Source organism: Cyprinus carpio, chromosome A18, assembly GCF_018340385.1.
Source record: "Cyprinus carpio isolate SPL01 chromosome A18, ASM1834038v1, whole genome shotgun sequence".
In the NCBI taxonomy this organism is placed as follows: domain Eukaryota; kingdom Metazoa; phylum Chordata; class Actinopteri; order Cypriniformes; family Cyprinidae; genus Cyprinus; species Cyprinus carpio.
The window spans coordinates 14,406,545-14,432,773 of NC_056589.1; the positions used below are offsets into that span (position 1 = coordinate 14,406,545).

Consider the following 26,229-nt stretch of genomic DNA (forward strand, 5'->3'; position numbering starts at 1 on the left):
TCTGCAGCCATATTCGTAAGGCCTAAATTTATTCATACCCATGTCTTTTACCAGCACAAACACAAACGATGGCACTCAAACTCTCTCTCTCACGCTCTTGTTCTGTCGCACACAAACACAAGCCTGGATTAGTCACTTAAATGGACACACACAAACACAATGACAGACAATTACGCTTCCAGTGATATCACACTTATACATCAGCTATTACCTCAGGTTCGATAAACCCCTTTGTGTCAGGGATTTAGTCAGCCTTGGTGCGTAGTACGTACTCTCCCGTTGCTATAGCGACCTTGTCTGTGTGAGATCCGCAAAAGCCCATAATACTCTGCAGACCGTATATCTGCCCTACAGAAGTCTGTCTCTCATTTAGTCTCACACACTCCACACACACAGCTAGTAACGCAGCCCTCCTGCTCTGTGTCTGGACTGCTCTCCTGCCATTGAACTTTTATTGAGAGAAAAAGAAAGACTTTTTATGTTTGGAAAATCATCATGTGAAATGTTTCCACACAAACAATATTGTTCCATAAAAAAAAAAAAAAAAAAAAAACTCAACATAATAATTATTGTGCCATTGCTGCTTTCTGTGTCTGTCTCACTCTGTCTCTTTTCCAGCACAAAGGCCCTTGACCTGCAGCTGTGCATGGTCATGCGTGAGGCTGGAGAAGAAGACAGCAATTACAGAGCTGGAAAACGAGTGCACTTGCCGCCTGCACCTCAGGTAAGGAAATCAGGGAACAATGGCATAAGAGAGACAAAAGAACAAGCGCAGCAGATTGTGCAGATCTGATTGGGTCGTGACTGAGTGCGTGTGTGGAGTGCCGGCAGTAGCCACCTCAGCCACGGCACGACAGGAAGAGCTCTGCAGATGGGAAACAACTGTGTGCGTGTGTGAGAACACTTGTGCGTGTTTGCAGGCGCAAGTGTGAGAAATAAAAATACAAAGTGAAAAAGGAAGGAGAACTAAAAGGAGAACAAGCGTTTTGTTGATTTGAGCAGAATAGATTTCAGCGTAGCTGTATACTGGGATTATGCATGTGGAGAAAAAGACTAAATGAATCTCAAAATCCTTTGATATTTATTCAGAAAAGATTGTTGTTATGTCTGACAACTGAATTTCTTATTTCAGTCAGATTACCGGACTATAGCAGTAGTATAAATCATACACTTGTCTAATTACAAATCAAAATGATTGACATTTCTCTTCCAGTCAGAAGCAGTATATATGTTTTATTGGTATAGTAAAATAGGGTTTGTATTACCAAAAACATTAAAGAATATGAATAGCAATTAATTAAAACAAAAATAATTAAAGAATAATGAGAGGTAAACAGTTAATAATCATATGGTGTGAAGAGAAGCTGTCATGAATGACAGAAAGGAAGGAGGTCTTGGTTGACTGGCAGGCGACAATGCTGTCATGAGCTTTCTGACAGGCTTTTCCATCTTCTCCAACCATCTGTATGAGTGGCACACACAAAGGCCTTGATGGCATCATACAGCGTTCATACTGCGGCATAGCGCTTCCAGGGAAGGTGTGTGGCAGGGGATTGTATTTAAGTATAGGAATGTGTGACAAACATTTATTTGTGATTAGTGTGCATCAGGTGACGTTAAAAGCCTGGAGTGAGTTGAAAATCCATTTCTAATTTGCTTTTTATTTTTTTTCGTCTTCTCTCATGTTTGTTTTCTTTCTCTTTGTCCCAATTGACTATTTCAGCTGATGGCTGACACCTGTGCATGTTTTGGAATCTCTCAGTCATAATTGTCAGAACAAAAGTACAATGTTTAAAAAAATAAAATAAAATAGAAAATAAATAAATAAATAAAATGTGAACAATTTATTTTTTCTCTCAAATGAAAATATGCGGTCTGGGCCTGGCATCACACACAAGCACATAAAGACACGCAATGTCACACCCCATGACCACAAAGTCTTACCAGGCGATTCACTGAGTTTTCAGCGATAATGATTATATCATATTTCACCACCTGTAGAACAAGCAGCTTATTTCCCTGGGTTCTCTTATATGTCATGACCCATTATACAGGAATGTGTGGCGTTGTAGTCTATAGTGGGTGTTATTATTACATCTGACTTTCTCTGGATGCCTTTCACATTTCTCAAGAAATAATTAAAGTGCTCTGGGTGCAGTCTAACCTTGCACCCCATCAAAATGTATCCCTTGAAAAACAAAATGTTCGATTCTGTGTTCCCGTGCTGGTAAGGATAGTAATGTTTAATGGTGATTAAAATGTTTCTCTCACTCTATGTATTTCTTGGCTGTTCTGGGCTCTGCGGAGTGCAGCTTTAACACTAGCGATGTGTTGCACTCTTGTCAAACACTGGAATACAATACTCAACTTTCAGATTATTAAGTTTTGACCCCATTTGTGAAATTTGTGATATTTTTTTCAGCCAATGATTACTTAAAAAAAAAAAAAATCCATTTGATATGTACTGTACAGTCTGTATTCTCAAACACAGGTTTATCATTTCAAATGATTTTTTTTTTTTTTTTTTTTTTTTTTTAGCAATAAGAACTGGTTTTAAACTGTCAAACCCTCCTTTTACTCATTTGATAAAATACAACCAACAGCACCTCTTTCAAATCTACACTACACAGCAACCCTTTAAAAATCTGCAAAGCAATTGCCACCCTTCTACCAGTCATAAAAAAAAACCTTGTAAAAATCTTCTTTCTGAGATATTATCTAACATTTTTCACATATATGTCAAAGCAGATTATGATCCTTTGTGTTGAACAGCGTGTTGAAGCCTTGCTACTAGTCATGTTAAAAGACATTATGTAATAACTTTATCTTGCACCTTTTGTACTACAGACATGAATGTGACTTATCGAGAAGAGGTTTGCTATTACTTAAATCAGACAAAAAAAAAAAAAAATTCTGTCGTCGATCACTAAAGAATTCACTTCTGTGGAACACACACACAAAAAAAGATCTTGTAAAATTTCTCTCTTTTTTTTTCTTCGTCCATACAATGAAAGTCAATGCAGTTTTTGTGTGGACAAAAACAGTTGAAACATTTTTTTTTAAATATCTTCTTATGTTTCACAGACAAAAGAAAGTCATACAGGTTTGGTATGACATGAGTAAGTGATGACAGTTTTCATTTTTGGGTGAACTTTCCATTTAAGATTTCGCCTAATATGGGTGAAACTTTCATTGACAAAATGAATCAAACCATGTATCAGATTTGGGGATGAAATCATTTCACATGAGCCTGTAAGCAGTCACCCAGAAAACCCTAGCAACTGCTTAAAAACATGCTATAAATACACCTTAAACTCCATAGCTATGACCTTGCAACCAACCACAACACAACACCCTATTAAGGATGTTTGAATATACTGAAAATAAAAGTGATATTCAAAAAATGAAATGTTAATATCATGTTAATGTTACACGTACAATAATATAAGTAATGCAGTGCATGTAACTGGCTGACACTCCAAAATAGTAGGTGGCAGTATTGCACCTTAACGCTGGTTGCCACCAATTATAAAACAGAAAAAAAGGATTGAAAATACACCTGCGTCTCAATGTGCATACTATCCATTCTAAATAGTATGTGAGACTAGAATAAGTGTGTCCCAAAGCATAGTATGTTGAAAAGAGTGTGCCAAGAGTCCCCAGATGGTGTACTGTTTCCAGCTGATTTTCTAAGTGTGGATCTGTGCACACTCTAACGGCTAATATTGGAGAAGGATTTGGTTTAGAACTACAAACATACATACAAACATGGCGAATGTGCTCAACCAGCGGTTAAGTAGAGAGGTTCAGATAAAGGGGTTTGAGTTACTAATAATCAACATATATATCAGACTCACTGGCCACTTTATTAGGTCCACCTTGCTAGTACCGGGTTGGATCCCCTTTTGCCTTCAGAACTGCCTTAATTCTTCGTGGCATAGATCCAACAAGGTGTTGGAAACATTCCTCAGAGATTTTGGTCCATAATGACATGATAGCATCACGCAGTTGCTGCAGATTTGTCGGCTGCACATCCATGATGCGAATCTCCTGTTCCACCACATCCCAAAGCTGCTCTATTGGATTGATATCTGGTGACTGTGGAGGCCATTTGAGTAAAGTGAACGCATTGTCATGTTCGAGAAACCAGTCTTCGGATGATTTGAGCTTTGTAACAAGGTGCATTATCCTGCTGGAAGTAGCCATCAGAAGATGGGTAGACTGTAGTCATAAAGGGATGGACATGGTCAGCAACAATGCTCAGGTAGGCTGTGGCATTTAAACAAGGCTCAATTGGTACTAAGGGGCCCAAAGTGTGCCAAGAAAATATCCCCCACACCATTAAACCACCACCACTGAACTGTTGAGACAAGGCAGGATGGATACATGCTTTCATGTTCTTTACGCCAAATTCTGATCCTACCATCAAATGTCGCAGCAGAAATCAAGACTCATCAGACCAGACAACGTTTTTCCAATCTTCTATTGTCCAATTTTGGTGAGCCTGCACGAATTGTGGCCTCAGTTTCCTGTTCTTAGCTGACAGGAGCGGCACCCGGTGTGGTCTGCTGCTGTAGCCCATCTGCTTCAGGGTTCTACGTGTTGTGAGTTCAGAGATGGTATTCTGCATACTTTGAAAGTGAAAGTGAAAAAAGTGAAAGTCATGACATTTTGCCAAGTATGGTAACCCATACTCAGAATGGGTGCTCTGCATTTAACCCATCCAAGTGCACAAACAGCAGTGAGAAGTGAACACACCGTGAACACACACCCGGAGCAGTGGGCAGCTATATCCAGTGCCCGGGGAGCAAGTGGGGGTTCAGTGCCTTGCTCAAGGTCAGCCATGGGTATTGAGGGTGGAAGGGCACTTCATTCACCCCCACCTCCTGCCTGCCAGCACCTAGACTCAAACCTGCGACCTTCTGGTTACAAGTCCAATTCTCTAACCATTAGGCCACAGCTGCCCCATTTTGTTGTAACGAGTGGTTATTTGAGCTACTGCTGCCTTTCTATCATATCCAACCAGTCTGCCCATTCTCTTCTGACCTCTGACATCAACAAGGCATTTTCGTCCACACAACTGCTGCTCACTGGATATTTTCACTTTTTCGGACCATTCTCTGTAAACCCTAGAGATGGTTGTACGTGAAAATCTTTTTTGAAATACTCGGACCAGCCCGTCTGGCACCAACAACCATTCCATGTTCAAAGTCACTTAAATCCCCTTTCTTCCCCATTCTGATGCTCGGTTTGAACTTCAGCAAGTCGTCTTCACCACATCTAGATGTCTAAATGCATTGAGTTACTGCCATGTGATTGGCTGATTAGCAATTGTGCTCCAGAGCACCTTCCAGTGCCAGCAAAAGTTAGCGCTATCCTGATCCCCCGTTAAGCCCACGGAGTGCTCCTGATCCCCTGTTAAGCCCAGAGAGGGCTCCAGGCCCCAAGTTCCACCCTGTTAGTTCCCCCAAGAATTTTTTTTTTTTTGGGGCGGGGGGGATTTGGGTAGTTGGGCTCCAGCCATAGAGGATGGGGCCACGGCCTCAGAGGCTGTTCCGCCCTGGCCTCCTGAGTCCCCTGACCCGCCCTGGCCTCCCGAATTTCCTGTTATTTATCCTATGCCCATATTTGGTTAGTTTCCTGTTCCTGTCCTGATTATCTTGATTTCATCCCAGGTGTTCCCGTGTAATTTCTATTGATCCCAGTTGTGTCTCGTATTCCTATTATCATGTTCTGTGTATAAGTAGTGTTCCCTGTGTTTAGTCCAGCGCCCAGTATTGTCATCTCCTTGTGCTATGTGTGAGTCCCTGCAATATGAATAAATTTCTTGTTCCTCGCTCCGTGTTCCCGCACCGTAGCGAAATTTTGACAGACCCATGGCTGGCAGATCAATGGCTAATTTTTTTCTCTCTCTCCGTTATGGTAGAAAGTTAAATTAAATGAAGTATAGAGAATGTTAACTGTGACAAGATGGTTGACAGGCAAGTGTACAGTGCCAGGATCCATGTAACTGTGTGACAGAGAATCGGTTATGGCATCTGTGTGATGTGATATGTCCCAAAGCTTGCCTATTCTTCTGCTAGAAAAGAGTAGATAGTTTAAGGGTGTAGTATAAGTATGCAAATTGGGACGCAGGATCAGTGTGTAGCTATTACTGCCTCACAAACTCATGTGAGAGGAGATGACAGGCAAAAGTGAGACACTCAATCCTCAGTTAGCTCATTAGTGTGAGTTCCATAAAAAAGATGGGTTGTTAGACCCCAATGAACAGTTTTTTTTTTTTTTTTTTTTTATAAGTTCTCTTTAGACGTTATGATTGCGAACTTTCTCTTCACACATATTGAGTGTGATTCATTGGCCACACAGGAAACACAAACAAAGCAAAGTTTTCTATAGTCGTACACCCTAGCATTGTGGAGTTGCCTTTAGCATTGAAAATCACTACTCATATCTTCATCAGAATAGAAATAGAAACATGTTGTTGTGAAGAAGTCTTTCCCTGAAGGTCGGTATAATGAGCACTGGAGTATGCTCCCTTTATTCTCTGCTTCACAAAGATATGAAGTAGATTTCACATCTTTGAATTGCCTCAGTCATCAGAGCAAAGAATAAATGAAATAGTGTGATTCTTAGATGTCTACCCTCCTTAACCCCCAAGCCGTAATGTTAGCGTCTCTTTAAAGGCCCCTATTCATGTCTTGTGTGTGTGCATATTTATTTTTTGGAGTGAAGTGTGCGTGCTTCACATATGGGGCATGTGCGTGTGTAGTGCGAGTTCACTGTAGCGTGAGGTCTAGCAGTCTGTTCGGTCAAAAGGTTTTATAGCCTGATTATAGACTACGCCCCAGCAGTTCACATAAAGAGAAAAGGAATGACAGCAAATGAGACAGGAAGCATAAACTGTTTGATCCATGAACACCCCTAGGCGAGCTGAAGAGCACCAGAATGCTGAAAATCTTAATGACGATTATGATGATGATATGGGAGGTGATTTATAAAGACAGTTGTGATGGAAGTCATAGATTTGAAACCGGACAGGCTAAGAATGCTGAGAACCGGGTGAAAGCAGGTTAACAGCTGACCAGATGCACAGACACACTTCAGAAACAATTGAGCGAAATGAGAAAAAAAAGAAAGAAAGAAAGAAAGAAAGAAAGAAAGAAAGAAAGAAAGGGCAGGAGTGGGGAAAAATAAAGAAAAAAAGAAAGGGCAGGAGTGGGGAAAAATAAAGAAAAAAAAGACAAAAAGCATGAAGGGTCAGTCTGAATGGGGTCAGTCATTGCACTGCGGTCTAGTTGAACTGATACAGCCAGATGACTTCCTGGAACGACACACAGCTGTTGGTAGTACTGGTCTATCCGGTTTACTGGTGAGGGTCTCGTCTCTTCTCATCTCATCTCTTTTGCTATCATCTTGTGTCCTTTCCACTTGTTACTTCTCCTCTTCTTTTATGACCATGTTTAGTCTCATCTCTTCTCATTTCACCTTATCTCATCTCATCTCATGTCATCATCTTGTCTCACGTCTTCACCTCCCATCTCCTCTTCTCATTTCATTTCTTCTTTTCTCACCTAATCTAACCCATTATCTTCTTCTCTCTTTCCTCTCATCTAATCTCATTCTGTGTAATTTCCTTGCATCATGTTTTTTCTTATCGTTCATCTTTTCTAGACTTGTTTCCTCTCCTCTCTTTTCCTCTCCTTCCCTCTCATTTTAACTCTTCTTTTAGTCTCCTATTTTCTCGCCTTTCATTTCCTGTTCTTTTCTCATCTCAGCTTGTCTCTTCTCAGCTTCTTCTTAGTATTTTCCTATCATCTTGTCTCCTTTCCTCTTGTTTCACCTTTTCTTTTCTTGTCTCTTCCTTTCTTCTCTCATCTCGCCATGTTATCTCCTATTCTTTTCTCAGCTCATCTAATTTCTCCTATCATCTTCTGTCCTCTTATCTAACCTCGTATTAATTTGTTGTATATAGCATTAATATTTAATTTCATCATCTTTTCTTATCTAATCTCCCCTTCTCCCTTCTGCTCCCATTTCCTCTTCTTTTATCTCCTCTTCTAGTCTCCTATCCTATCTTCTTTTTTTAATTTCCTCTTCCGCTTCATTTCCTCTTTTACCAAAACATCTAATTAAAAAAATATAATACTGTAATATGTACAGTATAATAGTCTTGTCTCTCTTTTCCTCTTTCCTTGTTTCATCTCCAATTTTCTAATTTACCATTTGTTTCTCATCTCATCGAATTCCATCCCTTGCTGTCTTGTTTTTCTAATTTTGCCTTTATACTATAATTTTCTTTACTTCTTTTAGTCTCCTCTCCTCTGACAATAGACATTTTTTTACCCAGTGTTGTTCCCTTGTTATGAAAAATTAATTCCCATGGTTCTCTCCCACTGTTGCTCTCACTCTTCTTTTACTGTCTGTCTGTCTCCATGTCTGACTCTAACACTGCCATGTTTACCCGTTACCATGACTCCTATACAAGTGGATGAGTGTGTGCTTGTGTATGTTTGTTTACGTGGTGACAAGCTGGAATGGGGGGATGGATACACATATGGTTGGTGTGTGGTCGATGAAGAGATTTCATGCATGTGTGTTTGTGTGTGTGTGTTTGTGTGTGTGTGTGTGTGTGTACTTGGCGTCCTGTTTATCCACATAGAGACTTCTGGCAGCTCTTATCTGCCGCTGTCTCATGATGATGATGTAATGCTGGTGGGAATGAAAGGGGCGTGATGTAGGGCAGCAGGACAGCCGAACTGACACAGAACTTCATATGTGCAAACCTCATTAAATCACCCGGCTAACCACTGATGGTGCTGACACTCAGCCAGAAACTATGAGAGGCCAAACCCAAAGAGACACTGACAATTGATGGAGTTCTAAATGGAGCATGTTCATCTAATCCTGTCCATCACAACACTAGCTTATATAGTGTTTAAACAGCTGCTTACCAAACTTGTTTACCTTAAACCTATTCAAAGATTAAATGAAAATGTGAACTCATAACAAATGAGACAGCTTAAAATTAACAGGAGTACAAATATCCCACCCACACATAAAGTGTAAAGTTTATTTATCTAGGCTTATGCCTGTGTTCTTGAATATTTAGAGATTTGTGTTCAGGGACTCGACATTGTAATGGATCAAAACCAAGATATCCAAAAAAGTCAGTGAATCAGTGGTGAATAAACAGTGATTTCATTTATTTTTTTAAACCAGTATCAATTGTTCTTATTAATTCCACTATTAAAGAAAAATATTTTTATTATATCACTTGTTTTTCCTGGATAACGTTGAAATTGAATATTGAATGAATTTCAATACGAACTCAAACATCTCATTTCATCTATTCTGGTCTCTTCACTTCTCTTCTCAACTTTTCGTCTTGTCTCATTTCTTCAAACTGAGCCTAATCATTAAATGAATTCTCTACCTGTCTTGTCTTTGTCTACTCAATGTGTACTACACATTGTCTTTTCTACTCATCTTTTCTCTTTCCTTCTCATCTTCTCACCTCTGTTTATCTCACAATTGGCATTATACTGAGAAAGTGCTGTTCCCTTGAAATAAAGCAGTGTAAAAAAAATTGCATTCTTCAGTATCAGAATCTGAATAACTGAATTTAATAATTTGCTTTGTGTCTGTGTGTGCATCAGATTTGTGCAACAGCAGTGGCTTCTCAGGGAGGCATTAGCCCTGCTACAGTCGTCTCGTGGGGAGATGACGACTGTTAAGAACCAGTTAACTCACTTCCTGGAGACCTGGGAAAACAGCAAAGCACTGATGCAGCAGAGTTGCATCAGCGCTGATACAGGTAATTACACACACACACACACACACACACACACACACACACACACACACACACACACACACACACACAAACAGACACAGACACAGAGACACACACAAAACCACTGCTTCTGTCCTGTGAACTCTCCTGCTTCAGAAAACAACTTTTTGCTCCTTTCAGATTTGTACATCTGTTACAACTTATAAAACATATGTTTGTATGTGCATGTGTATTACACACATGCTCAGGCAGAATCTGAGCCTCATGCACAGAGCACACTCCTACATGGCGAGGATGACAATCATAATATATCTTGTCATGCTCTAAAATTAAAATAGGAACACACTCTCCCTCGGCCTCTGTGCACGTCGGTGACTATGAGATGTAGGGCACACTGTACCCACTGTGCTGAGATAATTGCAATATAATGATAATAAAGGATGTGAGACATTTACTATAAGTGCTGGAAGAGAGGAGAGTGTCAGTGGATTGTGGCGCTGAAATTTCTTAAATTCATGAGCATTCTAAAACCCTTTATAGGAGAAAATAAAGCATGAATGTCACACATTTTTTTCTGTAAAGATTTTTATACTTTCATTCATAAAAGGATGTATTTTTTTTAAATAAATTGTTTTTATTCAGCACTTTTGAGAAAAAAATGACTAAATACATAAATATATATTAAGCAGCACAACTGTTTTCTACATAGATGATACAGTTTTTTTTTTTTTTTGTTGTTTTTTTTTTTTTACAGTTGCAAACATCCTTTTGTCCAATCTGTAGTCACATTTTCAAAACTCTAAACAATTAGCACATCATCCGTCTGTTCTGACCATGCCATTATCACAATTCGTGTTTTTTTTGTTGTTGTTGTTTTCACAATATGTAGTCAGTTACTGTGTTTCTAAAATACTTAAATTTTCTTTTCACACAAGCTTACCCAAGTTCTTTTTAGTCTTATTTACAAATGTCAGAAATGAAGACCTAATGTTTCAAACTTTAAATATATTATAAAGCTTCTACTTCTACAACAACAGAAGCTCAAAAGTATATATATATATATAAAAAATTGTCGCTATATAAAATATTGCAACAACTGATAAACATTTTTTAAGTAACAGATCACAGAAATATTTAGAAATAGCTGATTCCAGTCTCAGTTGGAGGAATAGATGTTGATGCTCTTTCCATCAACAAAAAAGACCTTGTTGAATTGTTTTTTTGGATGCAGAACAACACAAAGAATCAGAGAGGGAAAAAAAATATTCCCTGGGAGAGGGAGAGGAATAGTTGGATCAGAAAAAGGGAGAAGGAGAGGAATGTGTGCAGGACTGTGCATTTTATGCTTGTTTGTTTGTTTTCCCCTTATACATGTGGAACCTATGAAAGCTTATTTCTGCCATGGAATATAAAGGGTAAAGGGTAATTGTTACTTTTTATCTGACATTTCTAACCTTTTTTTTTTTTTCGTGCAATTGTGAATTTATCTCAGAATTCTGATAAAGTCTAAATTGCAAGATGTAAAGTCGCAATTCCAAGAATAGAAGTCCAAATGTGAGAAAAAAAGTCACAATTACCGTTTTTTCTTTTTTCATTCTGTGACAGAAACGATCTTGAATAGTAACTAAAGGCCATGCATGTTGGAATATTTGTTGATCACTGGCATCAGCTACCATGGGGGCACCAACCACATCCAACCACAACCCACTGGAAAGCAGTTTCAATCAAGGTTGCAACTGAATTGTTGCTTAGGGGACCCTATTTTTTCTACTGTTTATTCTATAAAGGAATGACTCATTCAGTTTTAGACAGTATGTTGCAAAGAGTGAACACATTCAACACTTAAAAATGTAAAATGGGTTTCAGTTGAAGGTAACTAAATTACAAAAAACAATGGATTTTGATATTGTCTATATGCAGGTACAACTGAAACATGACCATTAATGCAGTTTTTGTAAAGCCATCAACTGTTAGTATTTTGACAGTCCCTGTGCTATGATTGACTATATTTTCTTGTTGGATGGAAAAGTAGTGCTAATGTTTTTACTGAATGACTCGATTTTGAATCGGTTTTGCTGTGTTTTGATAGACTTAGCATATGTAGAAAAAGGTATTCAGCATTTTAAAATATAGGGTTTGTATTTATTTAACAAAATTTTGGCCAGAAAATTAACTATTTGGCTAATTGTGTGATGTATGTGTGTTGCTGTGTTAAAAGTTAAGAAAGAAAGTATTTTAATATTGGTAAATGCTTGTTAGAAAAAAAAAAAAATTAACTGTAATACGATTTTTTATTTATTTATTTATTTTTTTCATATCAGCATATTAGAACGATTTCTGAAGGACCATGTGACACTGAGAACTGGAGTAACGGCTGCTGAAAAGTTTAAATTGTAATAATAGTTTACAGTATTACTGTGTTACTGTAGTTTTGCAGCCCACCCCTACTAACTGACTAAGCTTAAGAGATAGAGGAAGAAGACCATCTATTAAATATCTCAAGGGGAGATGGCTAGAAGAGGCTCAGGGGGCTGCCTACTTGAAAACCCTGATGGAGGGCAGCCTAACCACAGAGTACTTGAAAAAAGCCTACATCACAAGGGAGATACCGGACCTTCAGTCAATGGTTCGCCAACAACCGAAACACATAACAACAACATTAGTCCAGCCTCAAGCCCAATGTAAGCAGTGTCTATTAGCACTCGCCTGCCTCAGGACCCAACTCCTAAAGAAAGGAGGACTGCGAGTGACCACGCTAGTCTTTTGATCCTGTCAATTATCCTCAGATCGACAGGATTAGAGGAAGACTTGGGAGGCAGGGAATGAACATCCTGAAAGGCAGCACACTGCTCTTTTACCTCCCTGAACTTCTCGACCACTGCTTCAGTGGAGGTGCCGAAAAACCCGGAAGGTAACAGCGGAGCATCAAGAAGAAAGGCTTTTGCCTCTCTCCCGATATCCATGGGATTTAACCACAAATGCCCCTCTGAAGCCACCATTGCTTAGTGGCGTGAAGATCCAAGTCTGTGGTGCGCCGCAGTTCCTCAGCTGTCTCAGGAGACAATCCCTCTGAGTAAGCTTGGTAAGCTGTGTGCAAGGCTCCACCAGCTTGACCTGCTGTCACATACACCCTGCCATCCAGATGCGCCCTGAAGTGGTCTGGATGGCAGAGCAGGAATCTTAAAAGAAGTCTCCCCCCAGGAGAGAATGCTCACGAGTGTCCACTCCACCGGTGGGCATCTTCACGTATCCACAAACAGCTGCACCCTCAACATTAGCATAATACACATGCTGAAAAAGATGCAGCCAAGCCAAATGTGGTCTGTCCCATGATCTCACTAACTGCTTGTGGAGGACGGGAAAAAGGGGAGAACTAGGTAGGGGCTAGGTTTTGACCGGCCAGATAGCGCTCTTCTAATCCACCATGGCCGGGGAATCTGCCTTTCACGTGAACAGACTAAATCAAGCCTCTTAGTGGCGCTTGCCATTTCTCCCAGCATTTCCCCAAATGAGGAACTGAAGTTAGGTTGGGAGGATTCAGTGCTCACACTATCATTACCATCACCATCACCATCCACACCCTGACTCTCACTAGATGTGGGATCCGGCAACCCAAGAGAAAGAGTGTGTGGATCCAGCAGAACCCTCAAGCTCGAAACGGAAGCTTTCAAAAGTTCATACCCTTTTCAAACTTTTCTGCAAGCTCAACCTGCGAATTCCACAATCTGAGTCTTCGCTGTGCCTCCGCAGCAGCAGGACCCGAACCGAGAGATGCAGACGCTTGTCCCTTATCCCATTCTCATTGGAAATTCTCACAAGCACATTAGCCGCATTTCCACTGTCAGGCCAGTGCGAGCCAGGGCTTAAAACGGGCCGGGCGGGGCTAATAGCCTCGGGCCAGTAGCACCGAGGTCAGAATAGTGCAGCGTTTCCACAGTCGGGCCAGAAGCTCCGCTGCACATCACTAAAACCCGCCCTTTACACGCCTCTCAGGAACAACGTCATGCAACCCCATTGTTTCACCAACAAAGAGAAGTTATCAGAAAACTAAGAAATAAGTCACAAGAACTAGCGCGATCACAAAACGAACACGATAACAGTGGCCTTTTGTTTGCATGCTTTGTTAAATATTCAAATTCAAAAGCATCGATGTTTTACTATAAGTGATACATTGAGCATACTGAATCAGTTTATCAGGACTCAAAATTAATCACACAGAAATAAATGTATTTCTATTTTATTTATTTATTTCTAACGCTTATGAAAATAGCCTGCTTATTCAGTCGAGACTGTTTGTGTTTATTGTGTTAGCCACAGTGCCTATTTACGTCACATTTAGAATGAATGATAATAACTCTAGTTTTATAAAAGCTCCTGAACAAAAATCATTATTATATTTTAATGACATACTACGCGGAGCTAAACTCTCGAGACGAGACTTATGACAGATAAAATATGTTACTAAATAAATACACAATTGTGATAGAGAATAAGAGGCTGACGTCTGATTTCTCCAAGTGGTTGCATTTACCATTTATTATGCTAGCCTAACGTTAATGTTTAGCGTGCATAGTCTTTTACATCGCTTATAAATATTTTTGCCTTTTATGATGATTATAATCCACATCGGATCGCGTTATTTCAAACACTCGCTGCTGACTGAAAGTGAGTTTTGAGCTCAGCTTATTTTTTAAAAGTTTTTAATGTTGATGTTATGGTTGTTATCTTTGCTGACACTCTCCAGACGAGAAGAAACTCCGCCTTTGTTCATAACCACTCCTCTAGCCCCAGCTGGCCCGCTTTGGCCCAAGGTTTGTGTCGGGCCAAAAAACCCTGGCCGTTGGCCCCGAGGAAGCCCCGACGAGGCACGATCAAGCCCCGGAAGTGACAGTGGAAACGCAACTGACCCTGGCACGCACTAGCACGCCCGCTTTAAGCCCGACAGTGGAAACCTCACCAAGACACATAATTCCTGAGACCTGCAAACTATGTATTGAGCACTGAACCCGCAAGCTCCTCACCAAGACACATAATTCCTGAGACCTGCAAAATTTCATCAAAATTTTATATGACCACACCTAAAGAGAGAGAATAGAGCTTTGCAGTGTGGGCAAGTATCAATATTTTTCAGTTTTTACAGATCGGCTCTGTTGTGACTTGCATGTTGGTGCATATGTTAAAAGTTTTTGCATGTTTAAATGTGTTTGTTCAGTTCATACATTGACATGCAAAATTATTTGTGTGCCGTAGGGTGAGTTAACCTCTCACTCACCCCATGGGGTGTGTGCCTCCTCCCCACAAACAAAAATTTGAAACCACCTTCTTTCTGCCTGTTGCACATTCCTTAAAGCCAAATTCCAGCAAGTGTGTGTGTCATTGAGAGGTGAATGAGCACAAAAGGCTAGAATCCTTTGAACCGACGGATGGGTATTTTGTTTACAGTAGCCTAAGGAGTGTTTAGGCTTTGCTTTTCCTGTCTTCCTCTATACCTGTCTTTCAGCATACACGTGTAATGCATGCATATTTTTATATATACACTCTCTGCTCAAGTCAGTTTGATGGAAAGCACTCTTGGATGACATATGCTAGAGCCCTGCACAAGCCTTAAATCTAGGTCCTAGCCCTGTTTGACAGCTTATCAGAATTCTTGGCCCGAATCCGACTGGAGCACGTGTCTTTTCTCTCTCTCCCCAATTACACAGCTGCTGTTGCAGCCATTAAAATAGTTCAGTTTTGTTATTAATGGCAAAGTGGTTATTTTTGCAATATGCAAAAGATGCTGGAAAACTGAAGAATCTGCAGGACCTGGAGGATTTTTGTGAAGAACAGTGTTTAACTGTTCAGAACAATCAAGGGACTCATGAACAACTATCACAAAAAACAACAACAACGAAAAGTTGTGGATCATCCAGGTAACCACACACAGTATTAAGAACCAAGGGTTCCCAAACTTTTGAACGGGGTTATTTTAATAATGTCAACTATTTTTTTTTTCTTGTGGACTTTTTCTTTTGTATGATCTCTCTTATTTTGTTAAAATTATTCACATTTTCACAGATTCTGCAAGGGGTTTCCAAACTTTTAGCATGGCACTGTAGATATCAAAACACTTCAAACATATATCAGTGGAGATCACGTGACCCTTCGGCAACAATGCACGCATAGTCCTTTGCTCTATTCACTTTGTCGGAAATTATATATATCCTGTCAGTAAATTTGGAACACTCTTTACTTAGCCCACTATGAGTACCCCAGCAGTCAAGGACGATTGGAAAAGGGAGACTGAACAATCGCCAATAAAGAAAAAATTCAAAGATGCTTCAAAACAGACACGGGACCGGGTCAATTCTGTTCAAGCAGCTGCACGTGAGGATAGGAGGACAGTAACAAACGTAAGAAATCAGCTGGAACAATTCACCAAAAAAAATTATGGACATTGATGATAGGAACAGGAGAAATGACATATGACTGTAGGGGTTGCCAGAAGGGGCAGAGGGCTTCGATGCAGCTGGCTTCCTCAGAGCTTATCTTTCCAAGTGGATCCCATCACTGAAAAACTGTAACACATAAATTAAATGCTCCCACATCGATATTTACATGACCCAACTAAAAACTCTTATATGAATCAAGAAAAAACCCCGACAGACAAGAGAAATAGCTTGAAAGGTGCTCGACAGGCGTATCCGGTGAAATATACGCAGGACAATGTCACGCTACTTTTTTTTCCTGACTTTAGTCCAGCCACAACTACCAAGAGAAAGAGCTTTTGGGGGTTCAAAGGGTGGAAGGAAGAAGACAGGGTCGGCGTGACTGGAACTCAAGCAGTTGGGGATTCAGTGCCTTACTCAAGGGCACCTCAGTCATAGTATTGGCGGCCAGAGACTTGAACCCACAACCTTAGAGTTAGAAGTCAGACTCTCTAACCATTAGGCCACAACTTCCTCCATATTGTGTGAAACGACGAAGTGTGCAATACGAGGATTCTGTATATCTTTTTCTTCTGCTCTTGCCAAAGCAAACGCCCGCCAATTTACACAATTAGAAAATAAGGTTCAATTATTACAAAACTTACAAAAACAATATTCTTCTGATCAGCAAGCTACACGATTGTCCTCCTTGAAAGAGTAATATGACTTACTTTAACATTCAAAGGCAGAATTTATTTTACATAGGATGAGGCAAAAATATTATTTCGAACTGGAGAGACCTAGCCACTTATTGGCCCTCAGGGAATGAGAGTCTAAGGCATACATCAGTAACCACAAATCCTATGATGATTAACAACATATTTAAAGATTTTTACACAAATCTGTATAAAACCGAAACTGACTTTGATGAGTTAGTTTGTAGAGAGTATTTGGATTATTTAAACTACCTCAGATCACACTGATGGATAAAGACTCTTTGGAGGCCCCGTTAAGTTTGGAGGAGCTTCATGAAGCACTAAAAAGCCTTCAGAAGGGCAAGTCACAGGGCTTAGATGGCCTTCCTCCTAAATTATATTTAGAAATATGGGATGTGGTAGGGACTCTTATGCTTGACTAATTTCGCAATTGATCATGGTACATTTCATACAGACCAAAAAACATCCTTGATATCACTGGTTCTTAAAAAGGGTAAAGATCCATTAGATTGCTCTAACTACAGACCAGTATCACTCATCCCATGTGATCTAAAAGTTTATGCTAAAACTCTTGCCTCTAGCATGGAGAAAGTAATTCATAGTTTTTAATCAAAGAGGACCAAAATGGTTTTATTAAGGGGTGTCACATGTCCGATAATATGCGTTGACTGTTTCATGTACTCGATTTTCCAGACTCCGAGCACTTAGGATAAACACTTCATGTTACAAGGACTAAAAAAAGATAACAAACGTTTCACTTGTGAATGCACCACAAATCATACTGCACTACTTGCTTCTTAACCTTAAATACCTCTTTTGCACAATATCATGCACAGTCATTATGTAAAGTACTTGTATAGTCTGTCTTAGGTTATTTGTATGTATAGTCACTTATTTATAGTATATCTATAGTTAGATTAGCGCTTCAGATAGTTAGCTATGTAGGTTTAAAAATTGTTCTTGTGTCTAGTGTTGTATGTTTATGTTGTTTATTTATGTAGCACCATGGTCCTGCGAGACACAACATTTCGTTCCATTGTATGCTTTCTATTTCTATTGCCTCTTTCTATTAAACATATATGGAATCGTGAATTAACAAATTTTGACCTATCGTTGACTGGGAGAGGGTGTGGTCTAATCTAATCTTAACTTTTAAAAACTTAAAAAAAAACGTCATCCATTTCAAAGTGATCCATAGAGCATACATAACTCCTTAGAAGAGGTTCAAAACAAAACTGCAATCGATCTATTACTGCCATATCTGTAAAACTGTATCATCAGGTACTTTTCTCGACATGTTTTGGGAATGTCCAATTGTTGACATCCTATGGATTCTGTTTTATCCTTTTTACTACAAATTGATTACACGTCTAATCCAGGTTTATGTCTTCTCAATGACGTTGTGGAAGTCGTGGCCTAACGGTCAGAGTGTTGGACTTGCAACCCAAGCGTTGCGACTTTGAGTCTCGGGGCCAGCAGGAATTGTAGGTGTAGGGAGTGAATCTACAGTGCTCTCTCCATCTTCAATACCATGACTGAGGTGCCCTTGAGCAAGGCACCGAACCCCCAACTGCTCCCCGGGTGCCGCAGCATAAATGGCTGCCCACTGCTCTGGGTGTGAGTTCACGGTGTGTTTGTGTTCACTGTTTTGTGTGTGCACTTTGGATGTGTTAAATGCAGAGCACGAATTCTGAGTATGGGTCACCATACTTGGCTGTATGTCACGTCACTTTCACTTTCATAATACAAAACTGGTTTACTCCACACATGTGTGCAAAAACTGGATTCATAGCCTCCTTGGGATAGTGGCCTGTGAATGTACGATGGCACAAATTAACGGAGCTAAACCTGGGACTATTGATGCATGGCAATGTTTTTCTTCTGACATTTTGGACTATGTAAAGGAATGACCAATTTATTTTTTTTTCTTTTCTCTCTCTTTCAAATTGTAAATTATTGATAATGTGTTTGTTGCTCCCCTTTCCCTGTTTGTTTGTTGGTTTGGATGGATGTTGTTTTGTTAATATAAAAAATAAAAAGTTGATAAAAAAAAAAAAACATATCACAATGTTAGTTTAAATGTTTAACCTAGATAAATGTGTGCCATCCCACATCTGAGCTACAGTATGACGTGAAAATTGTCCCGAAGCCCGGCTCTAGGGGTGTAAATAAGTTGGACCTCATCGGGCTCAGGCTGAAATACAGGACTCTACCATATTTGTGTAGTTGTAGATTTTGCTCTGCTCGAAAAGACAGCTTGTTTATGTGCAGAAATGCGTGGGTAAGGGCCAAACCGACATGGGTGTGGGTGCAACAATTATGCGCTGCTACCTGTCTGTCTGCTTTCCACAGTAATGAGACATGAGGTGGGGATATGAGATGAGAGCAGAAAAGTAGGAACAGAGGAAGACAGTCAGAAAAAAGATGCACAGAATAGTCTAATTTGTATGTTGTTTTCCACTGCTGCTAGCTTCATGCTAACCATTAGTTCATACTAAAGGAGTAGGTTTGATGGTAGGGACGTTGTTAAAATATAATATTCAGAGAAAGCAGTTGAAGCTAAGCATTAAAGTTACATATGAGTCATTAGGTTTTTTTTCTGATTTATTGATTTCAAAATTACATTAATTTACATGAATACATTAATCAGTTGTTCACTGATACAATGCAGTTTTTTTTTTTTTTTTTTTTGCTTTTTTAAACTGAAATGAATTTGAATTAATTTTGATGTCAAGAAATAGTTAACGTATTTTAATAAAACTCCACTGCATATTAATATTTGAAAAAAGTTTTCAACAAGTTAGAACTTTTAGCATTTAACTTTTAGCATCATTAACTGGTCAGGGAATACTAATGGCCTTCATGGAAAGTCACCTTGCTGAACGTTACTCTTGAACAAGAAGAACATAAAAGGCTGACTTGAGTATGCTAAAATGAATTTGGATAAACCCGTGCAGTTCTGAAAGAATGTTTTCTGAGGTAGTGAGACCAAACTGGAACTTTTTGAACCAGTGGATCTGCAAAACAGGCAAAGCTTATGAGCTTAAGTTCTCTGTATATACTAGGGTATACACACACACAAATAAATAAATAAATATATATATATATATATATAATATATATATATATATATATATATATATATATATATATATATATATATATATATATTTATACATACACACAAACACACACACACACACACTCACTCACCGGCCACTTTATTAGGTATGCCTGTTCAATTGTTTGGTAACACAAATTGCTAATCAGCCAATCAAATGGGAGCAACTCAGATCATTTAGGCATCTAGATGTGATGAAGACGACTTGCTGAAGTTCGAACTGAGCATCAGAATGGGGAAGAAAGGGGATTTAAGTGACTTTGAACGTGGAATGGTTGTTGGTGCCAGACGGGCTGGTCTGAGTATTTCAAAAACTGCTGATCTACTGGGATTTTCACCCACAACCATCTCTAGGGTTCACAGAGAATGGTCCGAAAAAGAGAAAATATCCAGTGAGCAGCAGTTGTGCAGATGAAAATGCCTTGATGTCAAAGGAGAATGGGCAGACTGGTTAGAGATGATAGAAAGGCAACAGTAACTCAAATAACCACTCATTACAATCAAGGTATGCAGAATACCATCTCTGAACGCACAACATGTCGAACCCTGAAGCAGGAAACAGGGGCTACAATTCGCACAGCCTCACCAAAATTGGACAATAGAAGATTGGAAAAACGTTGCCTGGTCTGATTAGTCTCGATCTCTGCTGCAACATTCAGATGGTAGGGTCAGAATTTGGCATAAAGAACATGAAAGCATGGATGCTGGTGGTGGTGTAATGGTGTGGGGGATATTTTCTTGGCACACTTTGGACCCCTTAGTACCAACTGAGCATCGATTAAATGCCGCAGCCTACCTGAGTATTGTTGCTGACCATGTCCGTCCCTTTATCACTAGAGTGTACCCATTTCTGATGGCTACTTCCAGCAGGATAATGCACCATGTCACAAATCAAAAGCTCAAATCATTTCAGACTGGTTTCTTGAACATGACAATGAGTTAATTTTACTCAAATAGCCTCCACAGTCACCAGATATCAATCCAATAGAGCAGCTTTGGGATGTGGTGGAACAGGAGATTCGTATCATGGATGTGCAGCCAACAAATCTGCAGCAACTGCGTGATGCTATCATGTCAATATGGACCAAAATCTCTGAGGAATGTTTCCAACACCTTGTTGAATCTATGCCATGAAGAATTAAGGCAGTTCTGAAGGCAAAAGGGGGTCCAACCTGGTACTAGCAAGGTGGACCTAATAAAGTGGTCAGTGAGTGTGTATGTGTATATTAAAGGGGTCATATGATGTTGCTAAAAAGAAGATTATTTTGTGTATTTGGTGAAATGAAATGTGTTTATGCGGTTTAAGGTTCAAAAAACACATTATTTTCCACATAAGGTACATTATTGTTTCTCCTCTATGTGCCGCCTTCTGAAACGCATCGATTTTTACAAAGCGCATCAGTCTGAAAAGCGAGGTGTGCTCTGATTGGCCAGCTATCCAGTGCGTTTTGATTGGCCAGTTGTTTTTAAGTGTCTGACGGAAATGCTGGGAAACTAACCAGGTCTAAAGCAGGCTAATTGTCAGGCAAAGCTAAGCTCCTCTACTGACCAATAGGAACATAATGATATTACCACTGTCTCACATACTATTATTATTATTATTATTATTTTTTTTTTTAACAATTTCTAGCCATGAAGCCTTTCTCTCTTATTTTATTAAAGCTGTACCTTTTATAGTTCGCAGAACAGAAAGCATAACATTAGAACATTATGATCTAAAATTGCTCTTTAAAGAATTAAAATAACTAAATTAAAAGTTAAAATCACTGAATTAAAAATGAAAATAAATAATAAAGAAAATGACTACATTTTAACTGCTATAAGAAACACACATTAACCCATTTGAGCTTAGTAATTAGTACTGTAGCCTACTAGCTTACATTTTATTTACCTATTACAATAGTCCACTTACAGTTACTGCTATCATAAAAATTCACTTTATATGTAGGTTTAAAATTCTACAAAAGACACATTTAATGTCCAAAAACAATAATGACAGAACTGTTATTTTTGCGTGAACTTTCCCTTTAACTGATAGTAAATTGTTTATCAAATAGAATGAGTAAACAAAGTTCAGCAAACTAATTATTTTCACTGAGGATTCTTGCAAGTTGGGCTGATATTTCTCCACACTGTTGCCTGTTGTCTGTAGAGAATAGTGCAGCTAAGTTCATAGTATAAATGCCTCCCAGTGCCTTTGAGGTGCACACAACATCTGCCGTGGTTTGAGCCAGAGCAAATGCATCAGACTTCAACAAGATTTAACTTGTCCACATACTGCACCAGTCATATACTGTACCACTGAATCTTCAGATTAGTGCTCGATCAATGACCAAATCTTAAACTTTTACATTTGATCTCCCTTCCAGTCTTAAGTACTTGGTTACAGTTTGGTGCTAGATAGCAAAGTAAATTATACTTTAATTTTCAAAATTGTATAGGCAGTATTCAGTATTCTTTGGTACAGACGTGTCATACAGCCTGGGAAAACCAAAAAGCAAGTTCAGACATTAACATTGGGCAGGACTTTATATTGCACCCCCTATACACACACACACACACACACACACACACACACACACACACACACATTTTCCAAATTGTTCATTGAACCCTAACCCAGGCTGGGTCAGCACTAGCAGCTGCTGTTCAGGTGCTTAGTCAGCTGAGAGAGACAGGTAGGGTTTGAATGTGTTTGAATGTGTATTCATGTGCATGAGACAGGTTTGGGACCAAATACAGCAGAGCTGATGGTAACCGCCCCATGACCCGAAATACATCAGTCAGCAGGCAGAGACTTAGCCTCTCCCTCTCTCTCTCTGTTTTCTGCTCTTTTTATGTTCAAGCACTTCATTGGTCTGTGTTGTTGACGTGAATTACTGCACCCACTGCTGTTGTTAAATGTTCTCTGGTATTTTCTCATCCATCAGATAATTTGCTTTGTTGTTATCTTTGTTACGCCATGCACAAGAACTTGTAAGAGATTTTTTAGCATTACACATTTTACCGTCTGGGATGACTGATTTCTTATGTGTTTCAGTCTTGTCTCACTTTATGTAGATGGATCTCCAAGGATTCACAATTTCATCATAAAAATGTACTTAAAGTGATGGGATGATAACGTATGTGAGGTAAATCAGATTAAGTCATACTTTTATCTGTGATCCAGTGGCGGCAAAACATATTAGGACACTTGATTGATTTCATTCATCTTCTGTTGTAAAGTTCAATGATCATCAAGCTTCAGTTCATGCATTTCAATGTATGTATCCAAATCTACTGAAGTTTGGTTCAGGGATCAGTTGTAGAATGATTATGTGGCCAGATTTAAATCTCATTAAAAAAAATATTTGGTATTATAATAACAATACTACTGATAATAGTAATGGTTTTTAAGTGTGGCTTCCAAACATTTTAGCCCACTGTGTTTATGTACTTAAGCTCTGCCCCAAAATAGTCTGAAACTAGCCTACCAGCATCCATACGAATGGCCTGTTTACTGTGTCATTATACTGTCTGCTTTAGAGGGTGGGAACCATGCTGACTGGATTACCCTGCACCTCAGTGAACTCATTGTCTCTCCAGTAGGTCAAAAGATTTGTACGCTTGGACATCTTGTATTTATTGTACATTTTTCTCCATTTGAATTATTCTCTGGAATACTGCACGTTAAATATGATATATACAGTATATATATATATATATATATATATATATATAATATATATATTAATATATATATATATATATATATATATATATATAATGCAAAACGCAAGGAACCAGAGATTCCTCTCTCTGACCACTTTAATAAATGTATTCTTTTTCAGAGTGTGCTTGTCTGAAGCAGGAAGTGGACAGGTTACAGATGGACCTGAAGAGGCTGCAGGTGGAGGGGCCAAACCTGAAGTCATGTCTTGATGCTGCAAAAGAACAGATGCTGCAGTTGGAGAACCGGTCCAGACCCAGAAACTACTGCAGAACCAAAACCAAGAAGCCCAGTTTCTCTTACAGTGTTTGTATTCCCAGAGTTTAAAGGTGAAGTGTGTCATTTTTGCTATTAGCAGCAAACAGAATTGCATTAATAATAATAATATATTTTCAATGCTCAGGAGGTCACCCATCCAAATGCCCAGCAGTTTTTGTGTTCATTTTCTCTGTCCTCCATTGTTTGTCCGGCAGGTGTTTTGGAGTTGCAGTCTCACACCTTGTCAGTATCCAGACATTTTCAGTTCTTGTCTGCATATGTTTGTGTGGTGTTTAGTGTGTGTATTGTGATGTTTTTCTTAGGCAGGTTTTTAGGGTTAAACACAGCTTAATGTTTAAAGCAAGAAACATCACAAATGTATTAAAAAATAATAAAATTAATAAAATTAAAACAATAATAATACTAAATATCAAAACAATTTAAAATAATTTAAATTAGTAATACTGTGAAATATCTTTACAATTTAAAATAATTGGTCTGTTCTACTCAAATATATTTAAAAATATAATTTATTCCTGTGATGGCAATGCTGAATTTACAGTGGCCATTATATGCTGGTGTCACATGATCCCTTCAGAACTCATTCTAATATGCCAAGTTTGTGCTTAAGAAACATTTCTTATTATTATCCATGTTGAAATTTGTTCTGCTGCTTAATATTTTTAAGGTTTCTTAAATAAATAGAAATATTAAAAGAACATAATTTATTTGATTTAGAAATCTTTTGTAATATTATAAATGTCTTAAAGTATTTTCTGAACATTTCTCATCTAGTTCTTTCCAGACCAAATGTTCTGAGCTGTGCCATTACCATTAATTTTCAGCCTTTCTACTCCGAAAATCTGTGATTTTTATGTATTTTAATTGTTTTTCTTCTGAAAAATTTTAAGAAACCTTCTGTGACAAAATTGATATATAAATGAAATGCAGCTAAAACTCCATTAAATCTTCTGATCTAAGAGCATTAAAATTGTCCTTGGAGAAGTACTCATGGCCCTAGACTTGTAGACGGTGTGAATGGATTTTTCCTTCCCATGCAAGGCAAAAGAAAGAGAAAAAGGGAGCAAAACAAAGAGTCTATACATTTATACCTTACTCTCTGTCTAGCCTGGTTATGTAAAATTGACCAGAAAGCAATTATCAGTATGCTGCTGAAGAGACGAAGCCCTCCTCCTAGGCACTCTTTTACCCCCATCGAGAAAATGTCAGACTGACACAAGCAGCGCAGTAGAGAGCACTTTCACCAGAAAAAGCACGACATCACCTTAATCGTCTCAGCCTCTCAGAGCCAGCCAGCCAGCCAATTCACCAACAAACAGACAGAATAAAACAGCCCAATTTTCCTCTGAATAAAAGCCCCCTGGACCGACCGTGTAGTGGAACGATCCCGTCAGCCTTTATCCAGTTCTGGAATACATCCTGTTTTGAGTTAGCAGACCTGCTTGCCAGCACAAACAGTTTGAGAACAGAATGACCACTTCCTTTGGACTGCGGTTTCAGGTGTTTGGAATGGCTTGCCCCCCAGTTCCTTTAGAAACAAACACATTTGTTTCCCATATTTACTGTGGTTTTCCACCCTCTATCTCTCTTTCTGCAGCTGCTGTTTTCACAGAGATGATGCAACGACCTTATTATTGTCTCTTTATTCGGTAAAGACATTGTTGTGCTTTCTGTGGTGCTTTTCCTCAGGAGATGTGCTTCAAAATTAGACCAGTGTCTTACAAATAATTTCTCTCTTGATCTCTGAAGTCTCGCTGCCTCTCTCAGGTATTTCTTTATTTTTGGTTTATGATTCTAATCATTAGAACAGAAGGAGGAGAGTGAGGCAGAGAGAGAGAGAGAGAGAGAGAGAGAGAGAGAGAGAGAAAGAGAGAAAGAGGGGTCAGAACGACTTGCTCTGGTCAGTGGCGGTAAAGGGCAGCCTCTCATCGACACCATCTATTCAAACACTGCCAGGACCTGTGTGTGTCTCCTCACTGCTGTTACACGTGACAGTGTGTTCTTGCTTGTTACAATAATATATATACAAATGTCCTAATTCTACATGCAAATCGGTTGATCTTATCTCTTGTTTTTTTTTTTTTTTTTTTTTTCATAGGTAGATAGTTATAAAGGCACCTGAAAAGAGCTGTTTATCCATGCATTATTAATAACCATTGACAGTCATAACTGTAACTCTAGATATAGTTCAAATATGCTGAAGG

General features: G+C 39.0%; 1 long non-coding RNA gene across 1 annotated transcript; it reads left to right on the top strand.

The window, feature by feature from the left end:
* LOC122148578 lies at window positions 1-24,363 on the top strand. Its single transcript, XR_006162465.1, has 3 exons — window positions 1-724; window positions 9,657-9,814; window positions 23,868-24,363. It is a non-coding gene; the product is annotated as an uncharacterized LOC122148578 (long non-coding RNA).
* The last annotated feature ends 1,866 nt before the right edge of the window (window positions 24,364-26,229 follow it).